Source organism: Oncorhynchus clarkii, chromosome 19 (genome assembly GCF_045791955.1).
Source record: "Oncorhynchus clarkii lewisi isolate Uvic-CL-2024 chromosome 19, UVic_Ocla_1.0, whole genome shotgun sequence".
Taxonomy (NCBI): Eukaryota; Metazoa; Chordata; class Actinopteri; order Salmoniformes; family Salmonidae; genus Oncorhynchus; species Oncorhynchus clarkii.
In genome coordinates this window covers 22,650,833-22,673,657 of record NC_092165.1, presented here as the reverse complement: position 1 = coordinate 22,673,657, position 22,825 = coordinate 22,650,833, and the positions used below count along the sequence as shown (strand labels likewise).

Below are 22,825 nucleotides of genomic sequence, written 5' to 3'. Positions count from 1 at the left end.
GAATCTTGTTTCCCATGGTCTGTGAGTCCTTTAAGTGCCCTTTGGCAAACTCCAAGCAAGCTGTCATGTGCCTTTTACTGAGAAGTGGTTTCTGTCTGGCCACTGTACCATAAATACCTGATTGGTGAAGTGCTGCAGAGATGGTTGTCCTCCGGGAAGGTTCTCCCATCTCCACAGAGGAACTCGGAAGCTCTGTCAGAGTAACCATCAGGTTCTTGGTCACCTCCTTGACCAAGTCCCTTCTTCCCCGATTGCTCAGTTTGACCGGGCGGCCAGCTCTGGGAAGAATCTTGGGGGTTCCAAACTTCTTCCATTTAAGAATGGTGGAGGCCACTGTGTTCTTGAGGACCTTCAATGCTGCAGAAATGTTTTGGTACACTTCCACAGATCTGTGCCTCGACACAATCCTGTCTTGGAGCTCTATGGACAATTCCTTCGACCTCATGGCTTGGTTTTTGCTGTGGGACCTTACATAGACAGGTGTTTGTCTTTCCAAATCATGTTCAAACAATTGAATTTACCACAGGTGGACTCCAATCAAGTTGAAGAAACTTCTTAAGGTTGATCAATGGAGACAGGATGCACCTGAGCTCAATTTCCATTCTCATAGCAAAGGGTCTAAATACTTATGTAAATAAGGTATCCCTGTTTTTTTAAGAAATGTGTAATCATTTCTAAAAACCTGTTTTCAAGTTGCCATTATGGGGTATTGCGTGTAAACTTAACTCTAACTTCCTCAAGATGTTACTAAGACACACCTAAAACACTCTTGACATGTTAGCGAGTTATAACATTTCAATTATTATTTTTTATCATCAATAAAGTACCTGAAAACAGGGGAGAAATAATCACGAGAGTGATACGGTGTTATTTTCTCAATTCAACTTTTAGTTCAATGAGAAAAGACCGTGATTTCCCCAGGAATATGGGTGGAGACCAGAGCAATCAATCTCTGGCTCATAGAATAAGAGCATTTCGTAGATCATAGATTAACACTTTTAGGCACCACAAAATAAAGTAATCAATATAACGTTTACATATTACTCTCACAATTCTTACCCTTTGTACGCTTGACGGATTTTAACTTTAACACAATTATATGAATGTTATCAATCTCTATCAACTAATACTGAATGCATGATCTTTCTAACCTTAGATGTTTAAAGATCCTCACATTCTATGAACTTACTAATACTTTTTAATACATAACAGGCTATGAATATTTCCTTTAACCTGTCACAATAGCAGTCACAACATTGGAAGGCAGCTTGCCCTCTTGCCTAGAAAAACCTATTCATATTTGTTTCGCAAAATTCCTTTATGAATTTAAAAGTAATCCTTAGTAAGTAATCATATAGTTTTTCAAGAGTATCTGTAATCTGATTACGATATTTTTGCTGGTAACGTAAGATATTACAGTTTGTAATCAGTTATGTGTAACAGATTACATGTAACCTGTTACTCCCCAACACTGGCTGTAGTGTTTTGACTACTTGTTTACTACCACAATCAATAGTAAATGCAGTCTATCGCAGTGCCATCCGTTTTGTCATCAAAGCCCCATATATTACCCACCACTGCGACCTGTATGCTCTCGTTGGCTGGTCCTTCCTACATATTCGTCGCCAAACCCACTGGCTCCAGGTCATCTATAAGACTTTGCTAGGTAAAGCCCTGCCTTTTCTCAGCTCACTGGTCACCATAGCAACACCCACCCGTAGCACACGCTCCAGCAGGTAAATTTCACTGGTCATCATCTGCTTTGGCCGCCTTTCCTTCCAGTTCTCTGCTGCCAATGACTGGAACGAATTGCAAAAATCACTGAAGTTGGAGACTTATATCTCCCTCACTAACTTTAAGCGTCAGACCAGCTTACCGATCATTGCAGCTGGACACAACCCATCTGTAAATAGCCCATCGAACCAACTACCTACCTCATCCCCATATTTGTTTTTCTTTTGCACACCTGTATTTCTACTTGCACATCCTCATCTGCACATATATCACTCCAGTGTAAATTGATAAATTGTAAATACCACTATTGGCCTATTTATTGCCGTACCTGCTTACTTCATTTGCACACACTGTATACAGATTTTTCTATTGTGTTATTGACAGTACGTTTGTTTATCCCATGTGTAACTCTGTGTTGTTGTTTTTGTCGCACTGCTTTGCTTTATCTTGGCCAGGTCTTAGTTGTAAATGAGAACTGGTCAGGCTCCGGAGACAGGCACATCGCGCACCGCTCTCGAGCATACTACTTGCCAATGTCCAGTCTCTTGACAACAATTTTGATGAAATCCGAGCAAGGGTAGCATTCCAGAGAGACATAAGAGACTATAACGTTCTTTGCTTCACGGAAACATGGCTCACTCGAGACACTCTATCGGAGTCGGTACAGCCAGCTGGTTTCTTCACGCATCGCGCCGACAGAAACAAGCATCTTTCTGGTTAGAAGAGGGGCGGTGTCACGTTCTGACCATAGTTCTTTTGTATTTTCTTTGTTTTAGTGTGGTCAGGGCGTGAGTTGGGTGGGCAGTCTATGTTTTCTGTTTCTATGTAGGGTTTCTTGTTTGGCCTGATATGGTTCTCAATCAGAGGCAGGTGTTAGTCATTCCCTCTGATTGGGAACCATATTTAGGTAGCCTGTTTTCTGTTGGGGTTTGTGGGTGGTTGTTTTCAGTCTTTGTGTGTCTGTACTAGATAGAACTGTTTTGGTTGTCACTTTTCTTTTCTAATTTGAAGTGTTCAGTTTTTTGCTTATTATTAAATTAAGACACTAACCACTCTGCGATTTGGTCCTCTCTGTCTCCAGACGACAACCGTTACAGGCGAGACGTGGTGTGATCATAACAACATACAGGAACTCAAGTCCTTCTGTTCACCTGACTTAGAATTCCTCACAATCAAATGTCGACCGCATTACCTACCAAGAGAATTCTCTTCGATTATAATCACAGCCGCATATATTCCCCCCCAAGCAGACACATCGATGGCCCTGAACTAACTGTATTTGACTCTATGCAAACCACATATCCTGAGGCTGCATTCATTGTAGCTGGGGATTTTAACAAGGCTAATCTGAAAACAAGACTCCCTAAATTCTATCAGCATATCGATTGTGCTACCAGGGCTGGTAAAACCCTGGATCATTGTTATTCTAACTTCCGCGACGCATATAATGCCCTCCCCCGCCCTCCTTTCGGAAAAGCTGACCACGACTCCATTTTGTTGTTCCCTGCCCACGTATAGACAGAGACTAAAACAGGAAGCTCCCGCACTCAGATCTGTTCAACGCTGGTCTGACCAATCTGATTCCAAGCTTAAAGATTGCTTCGATCACGTGGATTGGGAAATGTTCCGCATTGCTTCAAACAACAGCATTGACGAATTCGCTGATTCGGTGAGCGAGGTTATTAGCAAGTGCATCGGTGATGTCGTACCCACAGCAACTGTTAAAACATTCCCAAACCAGAAACCGTGGATTGAAGGCAGGATTCTGAAAGCGCGAACCATTGATTTTAACCAGGGCAAGGTGACCGGAAACATGACCGAATACAAACAGTGTAGCTATTCCCTCCGCAAGGCAATCAAACAAGCGAAGCGTCAGTATAGAGACAAAGTAGTCGCAATTCAACGGCTCAGACACAAGAGGTATGTGGCAGGGTCTACAGTCAATCACGGAATACAAAAAGAAAACCAACCCCGGTATAGAGACAAAGTAGTCGCAATTCAACGGCTCAGACACAAGAGGTATGTGGCAGGGTCTACAGTCAATCACGGAATACAAAAAGAAAACCAACCCCGTCGCGGACCAGTCAAGGACCATATCACCTCCACCCTACCTGACACCCTAGACACAATCCAATTTGCTTACCACCCCAATAGGTCCACAGACGACGCAATCACAACCACACTGCACACTGCCCTAACCCATCTGGACAAGAGGAATACCTATGTGAGAATGCTGTTCATCGACTACAGCTCAGCATTTAACACCATAGTACCCTCAAAACTCGTCATCAACCCTGGGTCTCGACCCCGTCCTGTGCAACTGGGTACTGGACTTCCTGTCGGGCCGCCCCAAGGTGGTGAGGGTAGGTAACAACATCTCCACCCCGCTGATCCTCAACACTGGGGCCAAACAAGGGTGCGTTCTGAGCCCTCTTCTGTGCTCCCTGTTCACCCACGACTGCTTGGCCATATGCACGCCTCCAACTCAATCATCAAGTTTGCAGACGACACTACAGTTAAATTTTGCTTGAAAAAAAGCTTGATTACCAACAACGACGAGACGGCCTACTGGGAGGAGGTGAGGGCCCTTGGAGTGTGGTGTCAGGAAAATAACCTCACACTCAACGTCAACAAAACAAAGGAGATGATCGTGGACTTCAGGAAACAGCAGAGGGAGCACCCCTCTATCCACATCGACAGGACAGTAGTGCAGAGGGTAGTAAGTTTTAAGTTCCTCGGCGTACACATCACGGACAAACTGAATTGGTCCACCCACACACACAGCGTCGTGAAGAAGGTGCAGCAGCGCCTCTTCAACCTCAGGAGGCTGAAGAAATTTGGCTTGTCACCAAAAGCACTCACAAACTTCTACAGATGCACAATCGAGAGTATCCTGTCGGGCTGTATCACCGCCTGGTACAGCAACTGCTCTGCCCACAACCGTAAGGCTCTGCAGAGGGTAGTACGGTCTGCACAACGCATCACCGGGGGCAAACTACCTGCCCTCCAGGACACCTACACCACCCGATGTCACAGGAAGGCCATAAAGATCATCAAGGACAACAACCACCCGAGCCACTGCCTGTTCACCCCACTATCATCCAGAAGGCGAGGTCAGTACATGTGCATCAAAGCAGGGACCGAGAGACTGAAAAACAGCTTCTATCTCAAGGCCATCAGACTGTTAAACAGCCATCACTAACATTGAGTGGCTGCTGCCAACATACTGACTCAACTCCAGCCACTTTAATATTGGAAAAATGGATGTAAAAAATGTATCACTAGCCAGTTTAAACAATGCCACTTAATATAATGTTTACATACCCTACATGACTCATCTCATGTACTCGATACCATACTGTACTCGATACCATCTACTGCATCTTGCCTATGCCGTTCTGTACCATCACTCATTCATATATCTTCATGTACATACAGTGCCTTGCGAAAGTATTCGGCCCCCTTGAACTTTGCGACCTTTTGCCACATTTCAGGCTTCAAACATAAAGATATAAAACTGTATTTTTTTGTGAAGAATCAACAACAAGTGGGACACAATCATGAAGTGGAACGACATTTATTGGATATTTCAAACTTTTTTAACAAATCAAAAACTGAAAAATTGGGCGTGCAAAATGATTCAGCCCCTTTACTTTCAGTGCAGCAAACTCTCTCCAGAAGTTCAGTGAGGATCTCTGAATGATCCAATGTTGACCTAAATGACTAATGATGATAAATACAATCCACCTGTGTGTAATCAAGTCTCCGTATAAATGCACCTGCACTGTGATAGTCTCAGAGGTCCGTTAAAAGCGCAGAGAGCATCATGAAGAACAAGGAACACACCAGGCAGGTCCGAGATACTGTTGTGAAGAAGTTTAAAGCCGGATTTGGATACAAAAAGATTTCCCAAGCTTTAAACATCCCAAGGAGCACTGTGCAAGCGATAATATTGAAATGGAAGGAGTATCAGACCACTGCAAATCTACCAAGACCTGGCCGTCCCTCTAAACTTTCAGCTCATACAAGGAGAAGACTGATCAGAGATGCAGCCAAGAGGCCCATGATCACTCTGGATGAACTGCAGAGATCTACAGCTGAGGTGGGAGACTCTGTCCATAGGACAACAATCAGTCGTATATTGCACAAATCTGGCCTTTATGGAAGAGTGGCAAGAAGAAAGCCATTTCTTAAAGATATCCATAAAAAGTGTTGTTTAAAGTTTGCCACAAGCCACCTGGGAGACACACCAAACATGTGGAAGAAGGTGCTCTGGTCAGATGAAACCAAAATTGAACTTTTTGGCAACAATGCAAAACGTTATGTTTGGCGTAAAAGCAACACAGCTCATCACCCTGAACACACCATCCCCACTGTCAAACATGGTGGTGGCAGCATCATGGTTTGGGCCTGCTTTTCTTCAGCAGGGACAGGGAAGATGGTTAAAATTGATGGGAAGATGGATGGAGCCAAATACAGGACCATTCTGGAAGAAAACCTGATGGAGTCTGCAAAAGACCTGAGACTGGGACGGAGATTTGTCTTCCAACAAGACAATGATCCAAAACATAAAGCAAAATCTACAATGGGATGGTTCAAAAATTAACATATCCAGGTGTTAGAATGGCCAAGTCAAAGTCCAGACCTGAATCCAATCGAGAATCTGTGGAAAGAACTGAAAATTTTGCACGCCCAATTTTTCAGTTTTTGATTTGTTAAAACAGTTTGAAATATCCAATAAATGTCTTTCCACTTCATGATTGTGTCCCACTTGTTGTTGATTCTTCACAAAAAAATACAGTTTTATATCTTTATGTTTGAAGCCTGAAATGTGGCAAAAGGTTGCAAAGTTCAAGGGGGCCGAATACTTTCGCAAGGCACTGTATTCTTCATCCCTTTACACTTGTGTGTATAAGGTAGTTGTTGTGAAATTGTTAGATTAGATTACTCATTGGTTATTACTGCATTGTCTGAACTAGAAGCACAACCATTTCACTACACTCACATTAACATCTGCTAACCATGTGTATGTGACAAATAACATTTGATTTGATTTGAACTTGTTCTTAACTTGTCTACCTGGTTAAATTTAATTAATTTCTTTCTTTAAACAGGACAGATCAGGGGCCTCCCTCGTCTGTTGTTTCTGTTTCCGTGATGCCTTGTGACTTTTGTCAGGTCCTTTGGGACAAAAGGAACTCTGTGTCTAAAACAAACCCTCGCGAGGACCACGACACAGTGCCACCCATGCAGAGGAACCCAATGTTATTTCCCACCCCAACTCTCACCTTCAGCAGATTCCTTCTCTCTCCGCAAGTGTTGCTCTAAAATAAATATCCATTAGATCACCTTGCCAGTGACTGACGGAACTTGACAGTGACAAACTGGGGGAAACAACTGTGCCTTATCTCCCTCTCGTCTCATTCCTCCACCTCCCCCACCTTTCCATGTATTCCAGTCCATTCCAAATAGTAAATTGCGGCAGCCCAGAAGCGCAACTCGGGGAGGGAGTGTGGTTGCTTATTGATGCAGACGTCCACTATGTTGATGCGAGCTGATTCAATCAAGCAACACCTTTGGATGCCAGACAGACACCCTATTCTCTTTTACCCCACATCCCCCTTTCTTTCCCCCTCTATGCTATTTTCTTTGATGAGTGACAGGATTCGACATGAGGTTGCCATCTTCATTGTTGTGGCTGTTGTTACACAGGCATACTGTACATACATACATACATACATACATACACCAAGATGATTTGGGAAGAAGTGTGGCTTCGTTTTGTGTGTTGTGCGTCACTCTTTTCTGCTCGGGCTAGATGGAAGAGAACATTTCCCCTGCTTGCAGAGGACCCTGACAAATTCACATTGTTTTTGAAATACAAAAACTGAGCCACCAACACTAATTCAGATGGTTAATTTTGACCCCCTACCTCTTGAAACAGTGGTATGGAAATCCCATTGTGCGTGGGCAGTGTGGTGGCCATCTTCATTCAGGGCCAGAGAGGGAGTCCTTGATGTGAAAGAGTCATGTATCCAACTCCCTCAAGCCTCATTTAAAACACTTTAAATTAAAAACCCAACCAAAATAGCATTTAGGTTACACAAAACACAATTAACACACTTTAACTCAGAAACTGCTCAATGAGGGAGTGCACACAGTCAACCGTTTCGGGCCTATCAAAGAAAAGGCAGTTTCATCTCCTCTTAACAGAACTCATTGTGCCTGCTTTTGTTACGAGTTGGCCGTGTTGAGTCGCCTGGCTAATGAACTGGTAGCGCTGACCCTTAACCGATACCGTATGGTGGTGAGGGAGATTCCCTTTTGCCACAAAGGGCAGTGATTAGCCCAAATGGATGAGTTCAAACCAACTGTAAGACATTTGTTTAACGCCCCAGCCCTCTTTTGGTTAGCCCGAGCCGTGCTTAATGTCAGATCGTGCTAATGACAATTCGTCACAGGGTGGGCCTAGCTCTAGGAAAAAAGACCAATAGATACAGAGAGAATGGGGGGAAAAAATCAAAACCTTGAAGAGATGGATTGGCATCATCGGCTCATCTAGAGCGGCTTCGAGTGGCTTCTCTCTTTCACACATGGTTAGTGATCCCAGTCATCAGCGACGCTAATCGGCTGCAGCTGTTGAAGTTAACGCGGCGTGAAACAAATCTGGTCTCTTATCTTTCTTTTTTCTTCTCTTTCTCCCTCTTTCTCGCTCTTGCCCTCTCTCTTTGTGTGCCTGTTTAAAACACACACTCAGATTTACTTAAATCAGTCTTAGACTGGGAATTCGGCCTTACTGTAGCTGAGCTAGGCTAAATTGGACTTGGTTGGGTTGGGCTTGACTTATTACTGAAGTGCAGCTCACTTCAGCTGTAATCCAAATGTCCTACATTATGGGGGGAGCTTTTAATTACCTTCATTCACATTGATTTGTTGAATTCATATCAGTCATGCAGAAGTGAATTGAGACTTCTTTGTGAGTACTAACTCCCCCTCCCCCTCCTCCCCCCCTTCCCCCAGGATACATTGTTGGACCCTGGGGAAGACATGGCCCTTCTCTCCGTAAGCTTCAAAGACGCAGAGGCAACCCAGGTGTTCTTTAAACTCCACTTGTCCCCCAGCATTGAACAGTAAGTGTTTTTTGCTTCAGTGTTTTCTTTAGCTCTAATAATATGGGCTGTAGACAACTTCATATACACTCACCAGCCAGTTTATTAGGTATTTAATAGGTACCGCATTCACGGAAGTAGATTGCTATTACAGACAGTCACATGTCCGTGGGCTTGCTATATAAAGCAGGAAGACAGGCATCAAAGCATTCAGTTACTATTCTATTGAACATTACAATAGGCAAAATGAGTGACCTAAGCAATTTTGAGCGTGGTATGATTGTCGGTACCAGGCACGCCAGATCCAGTATCTCAGAAACCGCCGCCTTCCTGAGCTTTTCACGCACAACAGTGTCTAGGGTTTACCGAGAATGGTGCGACAAACAAAAAAGATCCCGTCAGCGGCAGTCCTGTTGGTGAAAACAGTTATTTGATGAGAGAGGTCGAAAGAGAATGCCAAGAATCGTGCAAGCTAACAGGCGGGTCACAAACAGACAAATAATTGTGCAGAACAACAGTGGTGTGCAGAACGGCATCTTGGAACACATCTCGTCGATCCTTGTCATGGATGGGCTAATGCAGCAGACGGGGTTCCACTCCTATCAGCTAAAAACAACGAATTCCAGTTCCTGTTGCGTTATGCTGATGGCCGAGTCAGGATTTAGCGTAAGCAGCATGAGTCCATGAACCCATCCTGCCTGGTATATTTGTATTTACTGCCAAAGCAGCAGCTACTCTTCCTGGGGTCCAGCAAAATTAAGGCAGTTTACACAATTTTAAAACATAACATTACATTCACAGAATTCACAACACACTCAGTGCCCTCAGCATCTACTCCACCGGTACCACATATATACATGTCTAAATCCATGTTTATGTATAGTGCGTATGTTATCGTGTGTGTGCGTATGTATGCATGTGTCTGTGCCAATGTTTGTGTTGCGTCACAGTCCCCGCTGAGGTGTGTGTTATCTATTTTTTTTATCTAATTCTATGGGGATGCCACAGGATTCAATTCTCGGTCCGACTCTTTTCTCTGTATATATCAATGATGTTGCTCTTGCTGCGGGCGATTCCCTGATCCACCTCTACGCAGACGACACCATTCTGTATACTTCAGGCCCTTCCTTGGACACGGTGCTATCTAACCTCCAAACAAGCTTCAATGCCATACAACACTCCTTCCGTGGCCTCCAACTGCTCTTAAACGCTAGTAAAACCAAATGCATGCTTTTCAACCATTCGCTGCCTGCACCAGCACGCCCGACTAGCATCACCACCCTGGATGGTTCCGACATAGAATATGTGGACATCTATAAGTACCTAGGTGTCTGGCTAGACTGTAAACTCTCCTTCCAGACTCATATCAAACATCTTCAATCCAAAATCAAATCTAGAATCGGCTTTCTATTTCGCAACAATGCCTCCTTCACTCACGCCGCCAAACTTACCCTAGTAAAACTGACAATCCTACCGATCCTCGACTTCGGCAATGTCATCTACAAAATAGCTTCCAATACTCTACTCAGCAAACTGGATGCAGTTTATCACAGTGCCATCCGCTTTGTTACTAAAGCACCTTATACCACCCACCACTGCGACCTGTATGCTCTAGTCGGCTGGCACTCGCTACATATTCGTCGCCAGACCCACTGGCTCCAGGTCATCTACAAGTCCATGCTAGGTAAAGCTCCGCCTTATCTCAGTTCACTGGTCACGATGGCAACACCCACCCGTAGCACGTGCTCCAGCAGGTGTATCTCACTGATCATCCCTAAAGCCAACACCTCATTTGGTCGCCTTTCCTTCCAGTTCTCTGCTGCCTGTGACTGGAACTAATTGCAAAAATCGTTGAAGTTGGAGACTTTTAATCTGAGCAGCTAACCGATCGCTGCAGCTGTACATAGTCCATCGGTAAATAGCCCACCCAATTTTACCTACCTCATCCCCATACTGTTTTTATTTATTTACTTTTCTGCTCTTTTGCACACCAGTATCTCTACCTGCAGATGACCATCTGATCATTTATCACTCCAGTGTTAATCTGCTAAACTGTGTTGTTGTCTGTTCACACTGCTATGTTTTATCTTGGCCAGGTCGCAGTTGTAAATGAGAACTTGTTCTCAACTAGCCTACCTGGTTAAATAAAGGTGAAATATATATATATATTTTTTAAATGTAATGAAAGAAATAAAAGCTGAAATAAATAATTCTCTCTACTATTATTCTGACATTTCACATTCTTAAAATCAAGTGGTGATCCTAACTGACCTAAGACAGGGAATATTTAGTAGGATTAAATGTCAGGAATTGTGCAAAACTGCGTTTAAATGTATTTGGCTAACGTTTATATTATGTTAACTTCCTACTTCAACTGTACATGCACGATGCAAACGGAGGCATAAGAAAATTATAAGCAAGAATGTGTTGTGAAAACTGCAGCGCATGATGCCATCATGTTTAATTCGACATGCCAGTGTCTCAACTCGTGTTCCTGAAATACAAAAAAAAAGAAGAAGAACATAAAGAGATATATGATACATAGCCAGTGTCTGAAGCTGAGAGTGTGTGTGTGTGCTTGCGTGCGTGCATACCCAGGTTTCCGTTAGGAAAAGGTGGTGCGGGACATTTGGCTGGCAGCATTTTAATTTACCGAACATTTAAGTAATTTACCGGACCCATATGCATTGGGTGCGTAAACTGATTAGGGCTTCACCCACAGTGCTCAGAATGACAGAAATTACATTTTAATTATGATAATTCACTTTAACAGAACATGGAACTCCAGGATGCAATGGCGAGCATCCTTCCTGTCGAATTCTGATGAGCAATTTGAAGATGTCAGAATAACTGTCCACATTTACTTTTCCTCAGCCAACAAGAGAGTAATCACTAGCCTACAGGCCCTTGAAAAAGTATTTGCCTCCTTTCTGATATTCTATATTTTTGATGCTGAATGTTATCAAATCTCCAACCGAAACCAAATATTAGATCAAGGGAACCTGAATTTACAAATAACTAAAAATATAGATACTTATTTAATTTAATTAATTTAACAAAGATATGCAACACCCAATTTCCTTGTGTTAATTGTTGCGACTAGCAAACCCGTATCCGGGAGCGTAATCATAGCCTCAAATGCATTAGCATAACGCAATGTTTCCTATTCATGAAAATCGCAAATTAAATGAAATAAATATATTCAAACACAAGCTTAGCCTTTTGTTAACAACACTGTCATCTCAGATTTTCAAAATATGCGTTACAGCCAACGCTAGACAAGCATTTGTGTAAGTTTATCATGGCATAATGCTATGCTCTGCTGGCAGCAGGCAACATTTTAACGAAAATAAGAAAAGCAACCAAATTAAATCATTTACCTTTGAAGAACTTCAGATGCTTTCACTCAGGAGACTCCCAGTTCGACAGCAAATGTTCCTTTTTTCCCAAAATAATATTTTTGTAGGCGAAAAAGCTTCCATTTGTTCATCATGCTTGGCTGAGAAATCGACCGAAAAATACTTCAACTATAACGCCAAACTTTTATCAAAATTTGCTCCATAATATCGACAGAAACACGGCAAACGTTGTTTAGGATCCATCCTCAAGGTGTTTTTAACATATGTATTCGATAATATATCCGTCGAGGCAATTGGTTTCTCATAAGAAGCGATTGGAAAAATGGCTACCTCAGTATTTTACGCAAGATTTTCTGCGGGAGACACCATGTGACCACTCGCTATATATGGTCCCTTACAGCCATTCTCCAATGGAAATGCCTAAAAAGACGTCACAATGCTGTAGACACCTTGGGGAATGCGTGGAAGACGTAAGCTCATTCATAGCTCAATCACAGCCATATAAAGAGTCATTGGCATGAGGCGGTTTCAAATCTGGGTTTCGCCTGTAACATCAGTTCTGTGGCACACGATTGTGTGTTTAAAATAAAGAGAAAATGTACGCTCACCAATCTGCACCTTGGTCCTCTTCTTTTAATGGCTGTGACATTATTTCATTTTTAATGCATTTGAGCCCATCAGTTGTGTTGTGACAAGGTAGGGGTGGTACACAGAAGATAGCCCTATTTGGTAAAATACCCCCCCCAAAAAAAGTCCATATTATGGCAAGAACAGCTCAAATGAGCAACAAAACGATAGTCCATCATTACTTTAAGACATGATGGTCAGTCAATCAGGAAAATGTTAGAACTTTCAAAGTTTCTTCAAGTGCAAAAACCATAGAATTCAAGGCACACTTAACCAGCATGGCTACCACAGCATTCTACTGCGATATGCCATCCGATCTGGTTTCTTCTTAGTGAAACTACCATTTGTTTTTCAACAGGACAATGACCCAACACACCTCCAGGCTGTGTTAGGGCTATTTGACCAAGAAGGAGAGTGATGAAGTGCTGCATCAGATGACCTGGCCTCCACAATCACCTGATCTCAACCCAATTGAGATGGCTTGGGATGAGTTGGACCATAGAGTGAAGGAAAAGCAGCCAACAAGTGCTCAGCATATGTGTGAACTCCTTAAAGACTGTTGGAAAAGCATTCCAGGTGAAGCTGGTTCAGAGAATGCCAAGAGTGTGCAAAGCTGTCATCAAGGCAAAGGGTGCTTACTTTGACAAATCTCAAGTATAAAATATTTATTGATTTGTTTAACACTTTTTTGGTTACTACATGATTCCATATGTGTTCTTTCATAGTTTCCATGTCTTCACTATTACTCTACAATGTAGAAAATACTACAAATAAAGAAAAACCATTGAAATGAGAAGTTGTGTCCAAACTTTTGACTGGTACTGTATGTATGTACTGTAAGTATGTACGTGTGCGCGCATATATAAGTATGATAATTGTATTTGGATACAGCGAATACAGGGTTTTATAAGCCCATGTGGGCTGGGCATTATGAAGAGGCATGACAAAATAAATCACATCAAAATATACATGAGTTTGTGTGTGCGTATGCTCGTGTGTGTCGGGCAAAGTGTTAGGTATGTACATCCCCTCTCCTGACCCCAGGCCTCCCTCCAGCCTGCCTGGTCTGGATGTTTGTGCTCGGATGAATCTCTGGAGATGTTTTTTTACGAGTGCACGCCCCGTCACACCAGGTTAAGGCGCCTCTTCCCCCTCTATCTCTCTCTCTTCATCCCTTCTCTCCCTCAAATATCCTCACTCTCTCTGTCTCCCCCCTGTCCTTGTCTCCCTTTTTTTTCCTATTATTATTATTATTATTTTTTTTACTTCTTCCCGGTTTCTTCTGTCCTCCATTTTTCTCTCTCTCTCCCTTTTACCTTCTCATTATCTCTCGCTGTCTCTCTCTCTAGCTGTCTCCCTGTGTCTCTCTCTCCATGTATTCCTGTCTCCCTTTTTGTCCTCTTTGATCTCTAGCTCTCTTTCTCCTTTCCTCCATCTTTCTCTCCCCTCATTTCTCTCTCTCCCGTCCCTCTCTTCCTCTACAGATGTGTTCAGATGTGCTGTGACAGGCTACCCTATCCACCTTCCCTACAGGGCCAACCTCTCCCCCGCATGGCATAGTAATACATAGAAATCAGCCCATAATCACACACTTTAACCAGGGCACACTTTAGCCAAGTCTAGGACGAAAAGACTTCTCAACAGTTTTTACCCCCAAGCCATAAGACTCCTGAACCGATGATCAAATGGCTACTTGCATTGTGTGCCCCCCCTCCCCCCACCAACCCCTCTTTTACCCTGCTGCTACTCTCTGTTTATCATATACACATAGTCACTTTAACTATACATTCATGTACATACTACCTCTATTGGCCCGACCAACCAGTGCCCCCGCACATTGGCTAACCGGGCTATCTGCATTGTGTCCCGCCACTCATCACCTGCCAACCCCTCTTTTACGCTACTGCTACTCTCTGTTCACCATATATGCATGGTCACTTTAACCATATCTACATGTACATACTACCTAGATCAGCCCGACTAACCGGTGTCTGTATGCTACTGTTATAGCCTCGCAACTGTATATAACCTCGCTACTGTTATTTTTCACTCTTTTTCACTGTTGTTTTTATTTCTTTACTTACCTATTGCTCACCTAATACCTTTTATGCGCAGTAAGCATTTCACTGTAAGGTCTACCTACACCTGTTGTATTTGGCGCACATTACAAATAAACTTTGATTTGATTTGATCTAGTTAGTCCCCTGCACTCTCCACACTCTACGTTGAAGTACCCTCTGATCGTGCAAAATAGCACCAGAGTCTATATCATTGGTCAGTTGATTCAGGAAGTGATTCCAACTGCAATTACAGAATTGTGCCATATTTTTTTCCAATGAGGATGAGAATACCAACAATCAAGAGGAGAAGCATGCCCACTCAGCTGTGTGTGTGTGTGTGTGTGTGTGTGTGTGTGTGTGTGTGTGTGTGTGTGTGTGTGTGTGTGTGTGTGTGTGTGTGTGTGTGTGTGTGTGTGTGTGTGTGTGTGTGTGTGTGTGTGTGTGTGTGTGTGTGTGTGGGTCTAGCACGTGACCTGGTCTGGCACATGACCTTGCCCATGTGCTGGACCAGGCTGCAGTGGCATTCAGGGTCCTCTTTCGCCAGTTGAGTGAGGAGGGTGGACAGAAGGAGGCTAAAGGCATGAAAGAAGAGAGTGGAAAGGGGGGCCGTGTGGTGCTGGGGGGAGGAGAGATGGAGCAGAGAGGGCTGCACAGCAGACCTTACTATAATATTAACAGTGCGTTCAGAAAGTATTCAGAGGCCTTGGCTTTTTCCACATTTTGTAACGTTACAGCCTTATTCTAAAATGGATTAAATAAAAAAATGTCCTCATCAATCAACATCCTGATCAATCTACACACAATTACCCCTTAATGACAATACAAAACAGTTTTGTAAATGTATTAAAAACAAAATACAGAAATACCTTATTTACTTAAGTAAATAAGTTTGCTATGAGACTCGAAATTGAGCTCAGGCGCATTCTTTTTCCATTGATCATCCTTGAGATGTTTCTACAAATTGATTGGAGTCCACCTGTGGTAAATTCAATTGATTGGACATGATTTGGAAAGGCACACATCTGTCTATATAAGGTCCCACAGTTGACAGTGCAAAAACCAAGCTATGAGGTCGAAGGAATTGTCAGGGTTGAGCAATCGGGGAAGAAGGGCCTTGGCCAGGGAGGTGACAAAGAACACGATGGTCACTCTGACATAGCTCTAGAGTTCCTCTGTGGAGATGGGAGAACCTTCCAGATGGACAACCATCTCTGCACCACTCCACCAATCAGGCCTTTATGGTAGAGTGGCCAGACTGAAGCCACTCCTCAGTAAAGGGACATGACAGCCTGCTTGTTGTTTGCCAAAAGGCACCTAAAGGACTCTCAGACCATGACAAACAAGATTCTCTGGTCTGATGAAACCAAGATTGAAGTCGTTGGCCTGAATGCCAAGTGTCACGTCTGGAGGAAACCTGGCACCATCCCTACGGTGAAGCATGGTGGTGGCAGCATCATGTTTAGCAGATGTTATTGTGGGTGTAGTGTTTTTTGCTCCAACTTTGGCCTTCCTGTTGCGCCTTCTTCACCATACTGTCTGTGTGGGTGTACCATTTCAGTTTATAAGTGATGTGTACGCCAAGGAACTAGAAGTTTTACACCTTCTCCACTGTGGTCTTGTTGATTTGGATAGGGGGGTGCTCCCTCTGGTGTTTCCTGAAGTCCACGATCAGCTCCTTTGTTTTGTTGACGTTGAGTGAGAGGTTATTTTCCTGGGGATGTTTTTCAGCGGCAGGGACTGGGAGACTAGTCAGGATCACCGGAAAGATGAACGGAGCAAAGTACAGAGAAATCCTTGATGGAAACCTGCTCCAGAGTGCTCAGGACCTAAGACTGGGGCAACGGTTCACCTTTCAACAGGACAACGACCCTAAGCAAACAGCCATGCCAATGCAGGAGTGGCTTCAGGACAAGTCTCTGAATGTTCTTGAGTGGGCCAGCCAGCGCTCGAACCCGATCGAACATCTCTGGAGAGACCTATTTATTTCACCTTTATTTAAACCTCTTACTTCTACCCCCTCCTTTTTCGAACATTCTGTTAAAAATCGCGCAACTTTTCAGCGTCCTGCTACTCATGCCAGGAATATAGTATATGCATATGATTAGTATGTGTGGATAGAAAACACTCTGAAGTTTCTAAAACTGGTTAAATCACGTCTGTGACTATAACAGATTGTGTGTTTCATTGAAAAACGCAAGAAAAACTGCTCTCTGAAAGCTAAAAATAATTTCCATAAGTCACTTTCATGAGTTGTTAAAAGAGGACAAAATTTAATATCGACCTGCATGCAATTCATACAAATTCCACACGATGTCGCCATTGTCGTCATTTTCAATTGAATTTTTTGTTGGAAAATCCAACTATCTGGCTTCCGTTTCTTCCAGTCTCCACCAGGACGCTGTAAATGTGGACTATGGCAGCCATTGATTTGCAGACGAGGAGCTATTGAATATACATCGCCCTGTAATCATTTTGATAGATTATAAACGTTTACTAATACCTAAAGTTGGATTACAAAAGGATTTCGAAGTGTTTTGTGAAAGTTTATCGTCGACTTTTTTAATTTTAAAAAATGACGCAGCGTTTAAAAACGATGTTTTTTTCTGAATGACACAGCTTCCATAGAAAGCTATTTTGGGTATATATGGACCGATTTAAACGAAAAAAAGACCCAATAGTGATGTTTATGGGGCATATAGGAGTGCCAAGAAAGAAGCTCGTCAAAGGTAATGAATGTTTTATATTTTATTTCTGCGTTTTGTGCTGCGTCGGATAAGCAGAGTCTTTGTTTACGTCGCATTCAGGCATTTTGAGGTGGTGCATGCTATCAGATAATACCTTCTCATGCTTTCGCCGAAAAGCATTTTAAAAATCTGACTTGTTGGCTAGGTTCACAACGAGTGCAGCTTTAATTCAATACCCTGCTTGTGAATTTTGATCAAGGTTTGAGTTTTAACGAGTACATTTAGCATTTAGCGTAGCGCATTTGCATTTCCAGGTGCCTACTTGAGACATATGCGTCTCAAGTAGAACCAAGAAGTTAACCAGGTAGGCAAGTTGAGAACAAGTTCAAGATAAAGCAGTTCGACAGGTACAACAACACAGAGTTACACATGGAGTAAAACAAACATACAGTCAATAATACAGTAGAAAAATAACGGAAGAGCCAGTTGGATAACTCCCTCGTGCAGATAACGTCGGTAGTACTGTCGTGAAGGCCCGGTGGGGCTCCGCATCGGCGTAAAACGGGTCCGGATAGGTGATTGTAGCCCAGGAGTGGTTGATGGAACTCTTCAGATGGCTAGCTCCAGAATAATTGAAGTTTACTCCGTACCGACGTAAGCCAATAGTCACACGGATAGCAACTAGCTAACTGCGAGATCCAAGGTGTAAATGTTCAGAGCTTTCGGTTGAAATCCTGGGATATGGAGAGAAAAATAGGTCCGGTATATCGCGTTGTACAAAACTATCGGGTTGTCCAAAACTGCCGATAGCTTTTCGAGCTAAAGGATAGCTGATGATCATCAACCGTGGTTAGCTGAACACTAACGTTAGCCAGTAAACTGGCTAGCTTCTGGCTAGCTTCTGGTTAGCTCCTGGTTAGCTTCTGGTTAGCTCCTGGCTAGCTTCTATTGTGGATTTCAGATTTGAGGTAAATAATACTTTTTTATTTTTTATGGGTGAGGCGGGTTGAAGGAGAATGTTTTGAAGTTGAGTTTTTGGAAAATAAAAGATATGCGAAGAAAGATGTAAATATATATATACACGACAAGATGAGGACAAAGGACGTCTGACTGTTATGCCATCTTGGACATTAATGTGCAGCGACGCTCCACATCTAACCTGACAGAGCTTGAGTGGATCTGCAGAGAAGAATGTGAGAAACTCCTCAAATACAGGTGTGCCAAGTTTGTAGCGTCATAACCAAGAAGACCCGAGGCTGTAATCACTGCCAAAGGTGCTTCAACAAAGTACTGAGTAGTGTCTGAATACTTTGTGATATTTCAGTTGTTTTTTTATACATTTGCAAAACTTTCTAAAAACCTGTTGTTGCTTTGTCATTATGGGGTATTGTGGTGTAGATTGATGAGAAAAAAACAACAATTTAATCCATCAGGGAATATCATTCCGCCGGAGGAGATGGCTGCCGTTTTACGGGCTCCTAACCAATTGTGCTATTGTGTTTTTCGCTTTATTTGATTTAAAAAATACACAATGTTTCTGCCACCATCTCTTATGACCGAAAAAGATATCAGGATAACAGAACAGCGATTACTCACCTTGTGCTGGACAAATATATTTTTCTTTAATGAGTCGAAAGCGAAGGATTTACTTCAGACACCGGACAAGGCCCACATCCCCGTCATTCGCATGAAGAAGAGATGGCGATATATGGGTCATAGGTCGTGGTGCCTTGTAAGAATCCGACGGCGAGTGGGTAACCCGCCTCTACCATCAGTCCTATTAGCCATCTTGCAATCATTGGATAATAAACTGGATAAGCTCTGATCAAGACTATCCTACCAACAGGACATTAAAAACGGCAATATCTTATGTTTCACCGAGTCATGGCTGAATGATGGCATGGATAACATACAGCTGGCTGAGTTTTCCGTGCATCGGCAAGATAGAACAGCTGCCTCCGGTAAGATAAGGGGTAGCAGTCTGTGTCTATTTGTCAATAACAGCTGGTGCAAAAAATCAAATATTAATGTAGTCTCTAGGTTTTGCTCGTCTGAGGTACAGTATCTCATGATAAGCTGTAGACCACACTATTTACCAAAAGAGTTTTCATCTATATTTTTTGTAGCTGTCTATTTACCACCACAAACCGATGCTGCAACTAAGACTGCTATCAATGAGCTGTATAAGGCCATAAGTAAACAAGAAAATGCTCATCCAGAGGTGGCGCTCCTAGTGGCCGGGGACTTTAATGCAGGTCAACTTAAATCAGTTTTACCTAGTTTCTACCAGCATGTTACATGTGCAACCAGAGGGAAAAATAACTGCAGACCACCTTTACTCCACACACAGAGACGCGTACAAAGCTCGCCCTTCATTTGGCAGATCTGACCATAACTCTATCCTCCTGATTCCTGCTTACAAGCAAAAACTAAAGCAGGAAGTACCAGTGACTTGCTCAATACCGAAGTGGTCAGATGACACAGATGCTAAGCTACAGGACTGTTTTGCTAGCACAGACTGGAATATGTTCCGGGATTCTTCCGATGGCATTGAGGAGTACACCACATCAGTCGCTGGATTACAGGCAACATCCGCTGCAACTGAGCTAAAAGGTAGAGTCGCCGCTTTCAAGGAGTGGGACTCTAACCCGAACACTTATAAGAAATCCCGCTATGCCCTCCGACGAACCATCCAAGCGTTAATACAGGACTGAGATTGAATCCTACTACACAGGCTCTGACGCTTGTCGGATGTGGCAGGGTTTGCAAACTATTACGGACTTCAAAAGGGAAGCACAGCCGAGAGCTGCCCAGTGACACGAGCCTACCAGCTAAATTATTTATATGTGCGCTTCGAGGCAATCAACACTGAAGCATGCATGAGAGCACCAGCTGTTACGACGACTGTGTGATCACGCTCTCCATAGCCGATGTAAGACCTTTAAGCAGGTCAACATTCACAAGGCCGCAGGGCCAAACGGATTACCAGGATGAGTACTCCGAGCATGCGCTGACCAACTGGCAAGTATCTTCACTGACATTTAACCTGTTCCTGACTGAGTCTGTAATACCAACATGTTTCAAGTAGACCACCATTTTCTAGTGGGTGGAATATTAGGACAATTAGAGGTTTACAAAGTTACAGCTACAGTATGCTTAACAGTACAAATTATTATGGTACAGCTTATTTGGACACTTAGTCATCATGGTGCTTTTAAGTTTACCAACATTGGTTGTGGTAAGTATAATTGAAACTTGGGTATCATTATGTTAAGTGCGGATATAGGTATAGCAAGTTATAATTGTAATGGCTTAGCAGATCAGAAAAAAATATTTTTTTTACATGGCTAAACGAGAAAGAACATCATATCTATTGTTTACAGGAAACTCATTCTACAAATATAGATGAGGTTGGGTGGAAAAAGTACTGGGCGTGAGAAATATATTTTTGTCATGGGCAAAAGAAACTCAAAAGGGGTGATTTTACTAATTAATACAAATGTTGATCTGATTGTGCAAACAGATCCACAAGGAAGATGGATTCTTTTAAATATGCTATTGAACCAAAAAGATCTGGCTAATTAATCTATATGGGCCAAAGAATGATGATCCACACTTTTTCGAAAATATATATAATAATCTATTAAACTCACTCACAAGCAACAAAATAATCTATTTTTATGGTGGGAGATTATAATATGGTTTTAAGTACCTCAATGAATCTTTAAGGAAATCATTCTACAAACTATCACCCTCAAGCACTTAAGGAGATCACAAAGATCATGGATACATTAGAACTAGTGGATATATGGAGGTTGAAAAACCCTGACCTAGTGAGATATACAGTGGGGCAAAAAAGTATTTAGTCAGCCACCAATTGTGCATGTTCTCCCACTTAAAAATATGAGAGAGGCCTGTAATTTTCATCATAGGTACACTTCAACTATGACAGACAAAATAAGAATCACATTGTAGGATTTTTAATGAATTTATTTGCAAATTATGGTGGAAAATAAGAAAATAAAAATACATTTTAAAAGTATTTATAGAAGACCGAATGCGATCGGACCATCATCTAATTGGCCTCCATTTAACTCTTACAGAATCTCCACATGGACTGAGATATTGGAAATTTTATCAAAGCCAATTGGAAGCCAATTTGCTCTTAACTAAGACAAAATAATTCATAATTTACTTTTTTTTTGTACAACATACACTACCGTTCAAAAGTTTGGGGTCACTTCGAAATATCCTTGCTTTTTGTCCATTTTAAAATGACATCAAATTGTTCAGAAATACAGTGTAGACATTGTTAAGGACTATTGTAGCTGGAAATGGCAGGTGTTTTATGGAATATCTACATAGGCGTACAGAGGCCCATTATCAGCAACCATCACTCCTGTGTTCCAATGGCATGTTGTGTTAGCTAATCAAAGTTTATCATTTTAAAAGGCTAATTGATCATTTTGCAATTGTTAGCACAGCTAAAACTGTTGTTCTGATTAAAGAAGCAATAAAACTGGCCTTCTTTAGACTAGTTGAGTATCTGGAGCATCAGCATTTGTGGGTTCGATTACAGGCTCAAAATGGAGAGAAACGAAGCCCTTTCTTCTTAGACTCATCAGTCTATTCTTGTTCTGATAAATGATGGAAGGCTATTCCATGCGAGAAATGACCAAGAAACTGAAGATCTCGTACAATGCTGTGTACTACTCCCTTCACAGATAGCGCAAACTGGCTCTAGCCTGAATAGAAAGAGGAGTGGGAGGCCCCGGTGCACAACTGAGCAAGAGGACAATACATTAGTGTCTAGTTTGAGAAACAGACGCCTCAGAAGTCCTCAACTGGCATCTTCATTACAGTTTTTTTCGATTGCTAAACGACAGTGGACACAACTGGAGTCACATGTGCAAAACTCTAACTACAGTCTGCACAGCAGCAGTTCATGTGGACCAAACTATAGTTCGTTTTTCATTGCTTGAACACAGTTTTCAAAACTCTACACACTTATCCCATGACTTTAACCACAACCTGCACAACACTGTGGATTTACACACACTGCTGTCAAAACTGTGAACCACACATTTAAAACGGAATAGATTTCAGCCTTGTGCCTTTCAAACACTGCTGATTGCAATTTCAGCTGAAAGGCTAAGCAGGTGTCTTGTTTTGGACTTGTTAGTGAACACACACACATATTACAGTATATATAGGTAGAGCTCAGAAAGACTCATTTTGGAAATGGAACAAGG

General features: G+C 42.4%; 1 pseudogene; it reads left to right on the top strand.

Moving 5' to 3' along the window:
• LOC139374438 (BRISC and BRCA1-A complex member 2-like) overlaps window positions 1–22,825 on the top strand; it is a 181,880-nt pseudogene that overhangs the window by 114,131 nt on the left and 44,924 nt on the right.